General features: G+C 52.8%; 1 protein-coding gene across 1 annotated transcript in view; it reads right to left on the bottom strand.

Annotated features, from left to right (window-relative positions):
* LOC105562289 overlaps positions 1-5,538 on the bottom strand; it is an 84,960-nt gene extending 79,422 nt beyond the window's left edge. Inside the window, exon 1 of the mRNA XM_012013022.1 lies at positions 3,964-5,538. The gene's annotated coding sequence lies outside the window, so the exon portion shown is untranslated. The remainder of the gene's footprint in view (positions 1-3,963) is intronic.
* Between the last annotated feature and the right edge of the window lie 7,378 nt (positions 5,539-12,916).

Below are 12,916 nucleotides of genomic sequence, written 5' to 3'. Positions count from 1 at the left end.
TTTCACTCAAGAGGCACTAACCGAGACGTTAAGTCGCTTGACTACAAAACGAAACGGTCAAAATCTTTCCCAGCGTAGAGTTACGAGCAATTCAAATAATTCGATTGCTAATTGTGGGCCCCGAAATGGGTTGTCGACTGTCTTCTTTTTCCCAGAGTAGACGCGCGTAAATTTCGTACCCTCCTCGCGAAGACCCTCGCACGCCTGCAGTCGCGAGCAGCGCGGCCGAAAATAGTCGTTATTTGTTCGACGACAGTCAGTGGGCAGGATCCCTTTCCCCCTCCCCCCCCCCCTTACCGCTCTCTGCCGACCGTACCCGCCCTGGACCACCCTTAGATCCGCCACGACGGATCTGCTACGTTTCAAATGTCCCGACAGTACCTCCGGCCGCGCATCCACGCCTATAAACACGTACGGAAATACACTCCACTCTCCCCCGCAGCGGTCGCCCATTCAGGGCAGCCGCGCAGTGGTTAGTTTCATTCACAGCTAATCCCCACCCCCGCATTAATACGCGCGTGCATGTTTTCGGGCGTGCGGACGGACGTGGCTAAACAAACTGTACCGCGGGGTCCCCCGACGCGCCGCGGGGACGTCCGCGATCGGCCGCGGCGGCAAATTACACGGAGGATCGCAATTAATCTCGCCGGAGCGGAGTAAAAAAGGCCGCGGAATCCGCGTTATCATTGTGTCGCTTAAGCGAAGGCCAGCGATCGAGGATAACGCCCCGATCGGCGCTCTGACTCGCGCGGCGATAAAATTCCTGTCGCCCGGAGAGAAAAGAAAGGAAAAAAGACGCGACGTGCACTCGAGTCACCAATTATAACGCGATCGAGTGGGGAGGGGAGGGGGGGAGGAGATTGCAGCGCAAATCGCGTTGATTGCCTCGGATGACTTCGTTATCTCCGCGCACGTGTAATTATATTTATATACATTTCTCTCTCTCACCTATCTCTCCGCTACAAAGTAGCTCGCACACAATATCGCGCAATTCTCCGGCGAGATACCTGGAGAACTTCTGTGAACGCAGCTTACGCGTGCCGAGTAATTAGATAAAGCCTGAGCCCGAGATATACGACTCCGCGCGTTTTTCTCAAGCTCTCGTCGGACGAACGAGCCACCGCGTAGCGCGACTCGGCGCGAACGGGACTCGAAAGTGAATCGGCTCGTAAGGCGGACGAGCCCAGTGGCTTACTCGCTTTGACTTGTTTCAGCGTATCGCTGAATATACACGCGTATCTACTTTATACGGCGGGGGGTAATACCGGTTTAGGAGCGAGACGAGCGCGCGCGCGCGCGCGGAGCAGATAAAAAAATGTCTGAAAGCCGCTATTGACACGCGGTAACATGTTGCGGCGGAAAATGCGTCGTTCATCCGTGATTCTTGTCGGATGATGCTCACCGGAGTCGACGGCCAGACGTCGGATGTGCACCTCGTTGCGTGCTCCGCGCGGCCGTTCGCCCGTCTCGCTCTCGCGGGCATCGCGCCTGGATGCTGGGTGCGTACGTGCGCGCACTCATACAGAGGGGAACCGCGATCGAGCCGCGTGCAACACGTGCACGCGCACAGAGAAGGCGGACCGCGCCGCACGCTCCGCGTCGCGCGAGGCCAATAGTAAAATGCGGGCCTGATAGATGGCCGTCATTTGCGTCGCGGACAGCGGCGATTAATAAGGCGATCTCGCTGGAAGCGGCGAGCGGCTGATACGTTGCTTCATTAGGGATAAAAGGACACGACGCCGGTACCCTCTCGCGGCCTCCGTGTCGAGGGGCCGTGACGTGCCCTCGATGGAAATGTGAAACGCGAGCACGAGGCCGTCGCGCGTGGTAAGCTCGCTTGACTACGTACTTGCGCGGGAGAGGAACGTAGGAACGTTACCTCGGGGTAGGCGATTTTCACTCGGTGAGATCGACGCGGGTGCAGGCGGGAGGAGGGGAGTCGCCGAGCGCTCAGAGCGTTAATAAATCGGTGGTCGCGCGCCATGCAATCAAATCCGCCGCGATCGGCCTCTGCAATCTGCGCGTACGCGTACGTGAAATCGAGAGAGGAAGGGGGGGAGGAGGGTGGAGGTTACGAAGGCGAAGGACCGGGAAGCTGCCGAAATTACAGCCATTATCGCGATAGAGGTGAGAACCGACCGTGTGTTTGCTTAACCCGATCGGAAATCGACGAGAGGTCGAGCACACGATCTCCTCCCCCGATTCCGCGCACCGATTCCGGGACGGGAAGAAAGGGGAGGGTGAGGAGCGAACGAGGAGAGCGTCGTTCACCCCGAAAGATGGGCGGACTGCGCCGTTTAACCCGCGAGTTAACGGGGCGTATCCCGCGAAACGGTGCAACCAGGATTTACGATCTCACGTTTCGCGCTCGCATCGACTGCACGGGGTGATTTCACTCGATCGCGTTCTCTTCGGGATTACGAATGATTGAAAAGCGATGGGTTTTTGAGGGGGAACCGTACTCTGGGAAAAAAGAGACGGCGACCCATTTTCGGGGCCCACAATTAGTACTCGAATTATTTGGATTGTTCGTAACACGCTACTCTGGAAAAATTTTTGACCGGTTTGTTTTGTAGTTAAGCAACTTAACGTTTCGGTTAGTGCCTCTTGAGTGAAAATTATCTTTGCGTTACTGAATACCGACAGAACTAATTGAGAGAATTGATTAGTGTTACTTAAAAATCTTGGATAGAATAGCTAATTGCGATTTTTACAGTTACGCGGGGTAAAATTTGTAAAAGAATAGAGTTACGAACAAATAATTCGATTACTAAATGTGGGCGCCAAAATCAGTTGCCGATTGTCTTCTTTTTCCCAGAGTAAGAGTTCGACGTCACGCGTCGTGAATAAATAATAACCACACTGAGAAAATTTTTCATCGGATAAACCAATTAAATAGCGTTTCCGATGGTGAATTTTTCCGATTACGTTTTCCGATTAAATCACGAATTTATCCGATGAAATGCAGTTACCGATGAAACCTGATTGACAAACCGATCACATTTTTCATCGGCTCGTATCCGTTTGTTATTATGTAATTGGATTATCCGGTTATATTTAATCGGACATTTTTCTCAGTGTACCGAGAGAATTTTCTCTTGAAACTTACTCCGAAAATCACGTAACTGTATGGTAAAATTTCACGAAACTCTCGTGAGGTTCTTCGGAATGCCACGTTGTCCCACGATTACATGATCTTCAGGCGAATTTTAAGAAGAAATTCTCTCCGCGTACCGTCAGACGTTTATCGCAATGATCTACGGGGCAGAAATGTGCGGTTCTATGGATACACCACGTGTATCTTTCTCTCTGCCTCGTATCTTTGGCGACTCTCCCTCTCAGTTCCCTCGCTTCTTTCAGCCTCGCGGATTATTTCGCGCGATAATACACGATCGCCGTCGAAATCCGGCGCGTTAAGGTTGAACGTCTCCCTCGAATTGTTTGCGCTGCACGCGGCCGATGACGTCGAGATAAAGGCTCTCACGCACGTACGCACGCGTCCGCAAGGATATCGCGTTTCCCGCGTTTTTGCCTCCTTTTTTTTTACCTTATCTACCCGAGACTAGTTAGCGCTCGGGGCCCCGTTCCTAGGCTCGTATACTTGATTATGTTAATTTCGACACACGCGGCGCAAAACAAATAAAAAAATCAACGGCGCGACTCGCGGCGGCCGCGGCTACGGTCAATCGATAAATTATCCTGTCAACGATTCTGCAAACCCGGCGGGTGAATAATTACCGCGAGAAATAAATATTCGCGCTCAGCTGTGAGAACAGATCGAGCGCTACTCCATTTTTAATTCGTACCATAATTAAGAGAAATATCACACACGCACACTCGCTCGTTCGCACGACGGTTCATGCGTGTCATGTTCGAGAAAGACTCGGATTCAACGCGCGAAAAGCATTCGCGATGTTTCACGTCGCGTTCAACGCTCATGCGTAATCTCTTGTAAACACTCACCAGGAAGCAACGTAGGGTTCCCCGCGTGGCTGCAACTCAAAGTCTATCAAAGCGTTCAGTTTCTGCGGCGGCGGCGGCACCACGGACGTGTTAAAGCCCTCCTGCAACCTTCCCCGCGGGGGGACTCACGACTTTTCAGAGTCCTCCGGTCGAAGATCTTGAGCGGAAGATCGGACGTGCCGGCGATCGAGGGTATCCGCGAGTGGCTCGTGCGAGGCGAGAAGAAAGGAGAAAAAGAAATACGAAAGAGCGAGGCGTCGCGCGAGTTACTCGACGCGCACGCTCCTCGAGATATTATTGTCGACGGTTCGCCTTCGAGATCTAAGCAAATGGAATTCCCGGCTCTGCGTATGAAGCTCGAATAACGGTACCGGACGTTTCGCGCGTTCGTTCGCCGAGAGAAATGTCACTCGATCCTCTTCCACGTCGCCGCGCGCGCGCGCGCCTCAGACAAGCCGGCGGAAAAGTGCGCTCGCCTCGAACCCCCCGATGACTTTCGCCGTTCTCAAATCTCGCGCGACGACCTCCATTCACTCACGAGTCGCGGGTCTAAGATGCCCTCTCGCGTTGCATCGGCGGGCGATGATGGTCCTCCCGTGCCTCCGAAAAGATCGCCGGCGGACGTCCGTGGACCTCCTCGAGCCGCACGAGATCTCTGCGAAAGCCCCTTGGACGAATTTCAAAAGCGAGGCGGCGGCGCGGGTTCCTCTCGCGTGGCACACTTACACACACGCGAGAACGCGTGTAACGTTACGCAAATACGGGCGACACACGCACGCGGGCACCGTTTGATCGTGAATAGACACCGTTGACACCAGCCGCGGCGCCGAGCGGCTCGAAGATCCGTGCCGAAGTCACGGGGCACGCGGTTTCTCGCCGCGGTAACGAGAGGAAGATCGTAGATGAAGGAAGCGCGCAAACAAGCGTATTATCTCTCGCTCGTTCTCGCCTCTAGTTTCCGTTCCTCCGGCGGGAGGGCCGCGAGACGCATAATCTGCGCGCATTACACCACCGAGACGCGCGATGGTTGCCGATCGAGCGGAGGAGGCGGAGGACCGTACGTTACTTCCTTCCGATCCGACGCCCTCCGGCGACTGCCCTAACAACGCCGAACGGGGGTCCCGAGTCCCGAGCGTTGTCCTCCCGCAATTATATCCTCCTCCTCGCCGGGGGAAAATGACGAATCGTCGCGATCGCCGTCGCCGCTGCGCTCCGCGCGCGCGTTATCTCGACGCTCCCGGCGGGACAATGAGCGATCGCCGGTCGCTACGTCGACGCCCGGCGCGTCGTCGGCGCGACACCGCGTCGAGAGTCGATCGACGGGGCCCGATCGCTCGCCTCCGTCATCGTCGGTCAGGTCTCGGCCCGGCGTAACCGAGCCTGATCTCCCGCGAAACGTTTCCGCCGCGAAACCAGTCGATCTCGCGCGAACTCGTCTCGGAGAAATCGTCGTCGTTTCGGAGGCGGGACAGGATTTTCTCGATCGCCCGCGATCGGCTCGGCGCGATCGGCCGATAATGGACACGTGTCTCGCGGCGCTCTTCCGTTTTTCTCCTTTTTCCCCGGTCGCGCACGGCGAGCGGCGGGGTCTCTCTCGCCTGGCGCCGCTGCTCGGCGTTCCGTGCTCACGTCCTCCCGCGAGAAAACCACCTCTCCGGTTGGCCGTTTACGTAACGATGCCAAAGAGCGGTCGCGCCGCGTCTCCCTCGCGGTGTCGCGTTTCGGCGCGCGGCACAGCGCCGGTGCGTTAAACGACCGACTCCACTGTTCGAGTCGCACCAAGAGTTCCCTCGCGTTCGAGGCGTCGAACTGGCACCGCGAACGGTCGGATTCTACGAGATTTTCTCTGGAAAAAAAAACCGAGAACTATCCCTTTGATTGTCCCTGCCGCACTCCAGTCGAGATCGCGCGATCACTTTCACGAACTTCCTCGTTGACTCCGACTCCGGCTCGGGATCACTGCCTCTCGAGTCGCACGAAGCGTACGAGCGACTCGGAATTCGACGCGTCGTGAAATCGGAACCGATGCGCGCGCGCTCGTAATCCGTCCTCGACGACGAGACACGGGAACGGCGGCACTCGCGCGGAAATCGGGAATGACACTGGTACTCGCTTCGGCCGAGGGAAGCGACAGGCGGAAGGTCCTCCCGCTGCGTGCCGCGCGCAGCGGTAATTATCCCGGGGGGATGCGAGCGTCGCGAGCGTGGTCAGCAGGTGGAAGCCACGTCGGCCGGATGGTCCTCTCGCTGACCGTCTCTAGGCGCGCGATCGGATCCCCTTGTACAAGCCGAGACGACCGGGCGACGGCGGCGGAGCTGCAACCAGCGGCGTAACGATTCGCGATCAACTTGGCGAGAATCTTCCGACGATATCGCACCTCGACGCGGCGATCCTCCAGGCCGACCGCTTGCGTCCGCAGCAACGCGCTCGGCGGCGCGTCTCGCCTGCTGTTCCGCTTGGGGTGAGTCGCGGCGCTGGCCGCAACGTCCCCGCACGCGCCGGGGTGGCGACTCCGCGATCGGCGATGTGTGCTCCTGCGATCGTGACCAGGTCGACGGGGCGACGCATGGCCATACGGCGGGGACACGCCGTGAGAACACCGGTGACGACCGCTCGCTGACTGGCGGCGCGGCGCGAGCGTGAGCGTCGAGCGAGTGCGTTGTGGCTTGCGCGCCTTGCGAGTGCGATGTGCGCTGGCCGCGCGCGCGTTGCTCGCCCGTGCTCTCGCGCTCGATCTCTCGCTCTCGCTCTCGCTCTCCCTCTTTCTCTCTCCTTCTCGCCGGTTCGCCACGGCGCGACACGGAGCGCATCGGCATCAGTCGGCTCCTCTCACAAACCGCCGGCACCACCACCCGACGGAACCCCAAAGCCCGGCACGTCGCACTCTCCCGCTCGCCCCGCGCCGCGGCCGGCACCGTCTTGCCCCACCATCGCGTCGGGATGCCGGCATCCCCGGTGCCGACGACGACGGGATCTCACCGGCACGCGAATAACAAGCGAGTTTTTTCGGCTGGTCCCTGCGACCCGCGTCTACCCTCTCGATCCCGAGGTAGCCTCTCGCGCGAAAGTGCGACGCCGACGGTCCGCAGGTTCCCCCGATAGCGCCGTTTCACTGTACGCAGTTCGGGGGACGGCAATTTTTATCACTGATTTACGTTGTCTATACAATTACTAATAAGTTCGAACAGTGAGAACTGAGCTTGGCGCAGTTTATCGCTGATTCGCGTGCACTTCTGTCAACGCGAACGTTAGAATGATTATTTTTAGAATTAGGAAAGGATAGAGAGCAACTAATAAGAATATTCTTCAGGTCGCCAGCAGTAATTAACAACTTCAGCATTTTCTTGGCCATATCTGGCATTTTTAATAGTACAGAAAATTTATTGCGAAAAATATTACCAGGGTTTGAACCTGAAAAAGTAAGTTGCGCCGAATTGATCTATTGGCAGAAACGGGCATAGCAAGAAATTCTGATTAAATTCGGGAGGTAATGCAATTATTATGGCGATTCGGCGAATTGCCGGTCAAGTTGGCTTTGTTACGGAATATTTAACGTTGAATATTGATTTACCCTTATCTGCGTCACGATACGAATATTTTCAAACAAGCAGCGATAATCTGAGCATTTTATCGCTTCGTGCTCGCACATCTAATTGTCCGTGGAGTGTCAGTTCTTACTAACGAACAGAATTGGCCCGATAAGTTTCCGCAAAGTCACGATCTTCTATCTCTCTATCTCGTCCGAAGCGGCAGGTACTTATGCAAATAATACACAATTGAGATACCAGATGTAAAACTGTACACACACACATATACATCTGTTTCTCGGTGATAATTTCCGGGACGTCTGGATCTACACTGAGAGACGATCGTGTCGTCATTACTTCCCGTTACCACTCGACGCATATACATATATCGAAAGCGCTTGTTACGAAAAGCACGGCGCAATTTCTCCCCGAAACTACACAATGAATCGAAAACTCCTCCGCGGGATCCTCCCAAGCGGGGAGATTCGTTTTCGCACCAACGTGCGTCCCTCAAACGCCGGCTGATCCACGTGTCGCGCCACCGAATTGACCTCGCACATCGATTACTCGCGATATCGACGCGCTCTCGCACCATCGAATCCGTTTATCGCGTCGATAACGTTTCGACACGCGCAACCCAACCACAGACCTCTATGTACTACTAGACTGCTACCTTCGAGCCGGGAAGTGAGACAAGAGTTCCGCCATGTCTCGTTAGATAAATAAAGTAGTATGTGTCGCTGACAGACCGATGCACACGTCCTACTTTGGTTGTGTTCCAAAATTCACTGGCAGCGCTGAAAATCTGTAGCATGCGTTAAGCTCGTGTCAGATTACGGATTGAGATTGCGATTAGATTGAAATTTGACCAATTGGAGTAAAAGTTACTAAACCTGAGATTAGTAAACTTTACCGCGGTTGGTCAAATTTCAATCTGATCCCAATTTCAATCCGTAGTCCGATACGGGCTTCACGTGCACTATAGATTTTCTGGCAGTGAATTTTGGAACACAGCCTTTATTTACCTAACGAGACATGGCGGAACTGTTGCCCCACTTTTCAGCTCGAAGGTAGCGGTCTAGTAGTGTATAGAAGTCCATGAATCCAACGCGACGCTCCGATCTCGCGTTTCTTCTGGCCGCAGAACCGCTTCGACGCGTCCCGACCGATCGTGCCCGTGGATGCACCTGTGGATACACGAGGTGCACAACACCCAGGGCCCCGCGCATAAAATGCCGCCCCACTCTCGGCGTGGTGGCGAGCGACGTCAGCGTCAGACCAATCTCCGGCCACGCGAACCGTCTTAAACTACTTATTTCTTCGCGAGATCCGCTTATCTCGATCCTGAAACCGAGATCTCGCTCTCGCGCGCTCGCTAAAAATACCGCGAAAAGATTGCCACGTAGAGGCACGCAAATTACCGGCCTGCGCTTAATTGTGGCGAAATTACGCGAGATTTAATTTTCGTTAAACTCAACCCAGGTTTAATCCACGTCCCTCGAGAGCTGACACTCGCCGTTCGCTATTGAGAGGTCTATTCACTTGCGCAACGCCGACGCGTGCTAGCTGACGATTGGTCCAGGGTTACCGTCGAACAATTGTGCTCCGTCGTACACGTGCTCGTCTTTACGAAAGAAGCGTGTGCGTAGAATCCTTTTATAATATTCAACTAAACGTTTCAGTCGACAAAATGATTCAATCAAATTGTTTCGTTTCATTCGACTAAATGGGTCTCTCAGTGTGTTTCACCTGAACGAGGACGTCAACAAAATGTGCTCTATCTCGGAAACCGTGGGGAATGGGACGTACATTCGTATGAACATTTTCGCTTTAAAATGACCGATACCATCACCTCCCAGAATATTGACCTTCCCTCCTGGAACACCCTGTACACCGGCGAGGCAAATGTTAAAATTGGCAGGATCTGCAAACAGCGCCTCGTAGCCCGCAAAGGTCGGGGATATTAACATGATTGGCTATTGCTCGCGCTCGCTTATCTCCTCTCTGGAACTGCCGTAAGAGATTGGCGTAATCTCCGTTGGCGCATCTATAAAATTATCACCGTCGGCGCGTTAGGCCCTCGTTGAAAGCCAAGGTACATTCGCGTCCTACGAACTGATTTACGCGCGTCCACCCCTGGAATTATGACGGTCCTTAGCGCGGATAAACGCGGATAAAAAGTTACGCGCGGACGGCACGTTAAGCGGCCCCGAGAGAGCGTCGTCGGTGTTAATTGCGTGTATCCGTGCGAATTTAAGGCCGCGACGGCGCGAGAGAGGACATAACGAAATGAGTCGTAAAATATGACACCGCCCGAAGCGCTTCCTTCCTACGTGCGTACGCGCCCGCGCGATCGATCTTGCCCGGTATTACGGGGGCCCTTATCTCATCTTAGGAACTCGTTTAAGACCCGTTTCGGCACCTTCAGCTCTCCCGATTGCGTCCGCTTCAATTACCGACGCTCTTGTTCCGAGAACGGGCACGTCCACCGCCCGGAATTTACGGGTCCTGCCAATTTTACTCCTGCGCTTTTGCCCCAAACGGAGGCCTCGGAGCCATTCTGACGTAATGCGCAACGACACGGACGTCGTATTTCGAAAACGTCACGTCGTTTTATTCCAACGAAAACAGACGTAATTCTTACGGCGCGAAAGAAAGGTAGCCTGAGCGTACGCACACGTATGCGCGCAGGTTCTCTCTTCCAGTTCTCGCACCAGATGTACTTAAACGCGATAAAGTGTTGCGTTACGGCTTTCGACTTAACCCGCGGGTGTATCTCCGCCGACAATTTCGACGGATCTATTCCCTATACATCGTGCGAAAGAGCGGCCCGAGCGATCGAAGGCGAGGCGCTAGCCGCGATTCGTGACTTTCGCGTGTTAATTTGGCAGGGCTTGCGTGCCGCCTGTATACTTAGCCGCGTAGATAGGCATGCACTTAACACCTGTGAGTCCGCGCGACTCGCGATAAGTATACGCTCGCCGGGCCGGCCGCTCACGAACGGCGCAGTAGACGCGGATATCTCGTGCGAAAGAGAGGCGTGTAATATATCCATCCCGGCGGAAAGCGGCGGCGGGTTCCGCGCCCCCGAGTTCGACAGGGTGTTAAGTTCACGGGCCGCGTTAAAGCACCGGATGTTTCGCGATGCGTGCACGATGCCCGGCACGGCCGACCGGCGGCAGCCGGAGCGAGGCGTTACGAACGTTAACGCGCACGTGTTGACGTAAAGAGCTAAGCGAATCGAATCTCCCCCGAGTCTTGGAAACGCGCGGCTCCGAGGACGACGACCGCGGAGCCGACTCGGTCCTACGACTTTCGACACCGACCGCCAAGTCCGAAACACGCGGATATTCTTTCAAAATGTATGTCCTGAAAATTATATAATCGTGGGACGGCATATCAAAGGATTTTATCAGAGCTTTTTGAAATTTCGCCATACATTTCACTAGTAATGATACTTTATTAGTAAAATTTATGATGAAATTTCATAAAACTCTCATAAAGTTCTTGTAAATGCCGTGTTGTCCGAAGATCACGTGATTTTCAGGGTAAATTTTAAGAAAAAGTTCTCACACCGTGCAAGGAGACCTAAGACATTTTTATTTTACTTACAGCCAATTCGCGATTGCTTGCACTAGTGCGCACTGAGTGCACGCTGAAGCTTGTTTATAGTCAATTCTACTAATTAGATACGCGTTCAAAAAGTATTTAGCCAAAAAGTGATTCGTACAGATGCTATACAGATCGTTTTACTGGTTAAAATATATTCATATAAATATTTTCGCTTAAAATGACCGATACTATCACCTCCCAGAATATTGACCTTTCCACCTGGAACACCCTGTATAGAAGCAAAATTGGTAGTCGTTGATACACGCAGCAGTGAGTCTGAAAAACAACTTTGTGGCACTCGGCCCTGGTACATTGATATGCGGTGCAATCGCGTCCCAACTGTTGCATATTGACGAAAACACGTGACCATGCGTAGAAATTTTCGTTTCCCGGCCCTCGCCGTTGTCCACGAAACTGCTGAACCATGAATATTCACGAAACGCACCGCGATGACTGGCGTATAACATTCGTGCGTCACGTACGAAGCGCGAATCGTCGTGCCAATGATAACGTTTGTGCGCCATGTCGTCTCTGGACTCGAGAAGTTTGTTGTTCGCGACGCTATCAGCGTATAGATATCTTATTTATTTCTGGCATTTTTGTTCGCGATATTAAGCAGGTACTAGATAAAAATAACGATGCTCCATTCTCTGTCCGAGACGAACAATTGCGTAGACGATAATCGGCGAAATCTCGTTCCTGCTTTCTGTAACGTGATAAAATACGATAGCGACTCATGCCGATAAAGTATCTGACAATAAGATCGCGGAACGGATAACGATCCAAATATAAAATCACGTACGTGTTAATGAAACAATCGGCCTCCGCGTGTTACGTTCGCGCCCTATTATTTATGATAATTATTAGAGGAAGGTGCCCTATTATGAGATATGTTCCTAATCTGAGATAGCGAATTTTCTGCTAAATTAACAGACAACATTTGTTGGTTCCATCATGAATTCGTTACCCTTAGAGTGAAATCTGTTTCGTGGAAAATGCATTGTTAGATCGTAATCTAACAATCGCCGCGAAGAAAGAGTTGCGATTGAATTTGGATGTTGAAAACCTGCTGTCTTGTATTAGAAGTCTATCTCATAATAGAGGACTTTCCTCTAAATATCTCTCTGTGAATGCTTTCGCGAAACTCGGTCTCGATACGGTAAGTGCCGGCGCATATTTATTTGAAACGCGAGAAATTTCGGCGACAAGACTCCTTTTCGTTTCTTTTACATTGGCCGCTCTCTAAAAGTCAATCAGTGGATTATCGCTGAAACCAGTGAATGTTCATTGATTCACAGTTATAAGCATAGCACTAGATAATTCAGTGCTACACTTATAATTGTTTTCAATGATAATGCACTGATTGACTTTTAGAGAGCGCGTTCAGCAGAAAAAGTTGCTTTGCAACTGTTGCAAGAGTCGTGAATCTGATTGGCGTATGCTCTTAATTATGGCAGAATCTAAGAAGATACCCCAGTGAAATTTACGAATTTTACAACTGTTGCAAAGCAGCTTTTTCTGCAGCCATTGCTGGCTGATTGATCGATTGTTTCGAGTCCCACGCTCACGGCAATTCTCACCGACGTAAAAAGCAACTATTTTTAGCGCTCATATAAGACGGATAGAGACGCCGCTCGTTTACATGTCGGTCTAAAAAAAGCGACTTCATTAATTACCACTGATCGAACTAAGAATTAGAATGCATCGTTTATTGCATATTAATGCAATAGTCAGGAATCCGCCATACGGTGGATGATCTCTTACCTGCTCCTTATTCGCGCAAGGCGCAAATTAAAATCGGAGATGATCGTTTT

The sequence above is a fragment of the Vollenhovia emeryi genome, unplaced genomic scaffold (assembly GCF_000949405.1).
Source record: "Vollenhovia emeryi isolate VEMERY1.0 unplaced genomic scaffold, V.emery_V1.0 DF939191.1, whole genome shotgun sequence".
Taxonomy (NCBI): domain Eukaryota; kingdom Metazoa; phylum Arthropoda; class Insecta; order Hymenoptera; family Formicidae; genus Vollenhovia; species Vollenhovia emeryi.
Note: the sequence above shows the minus strand (reverse complement) of the source record. Positions and strands in the feature narration are given on the sequence as shown.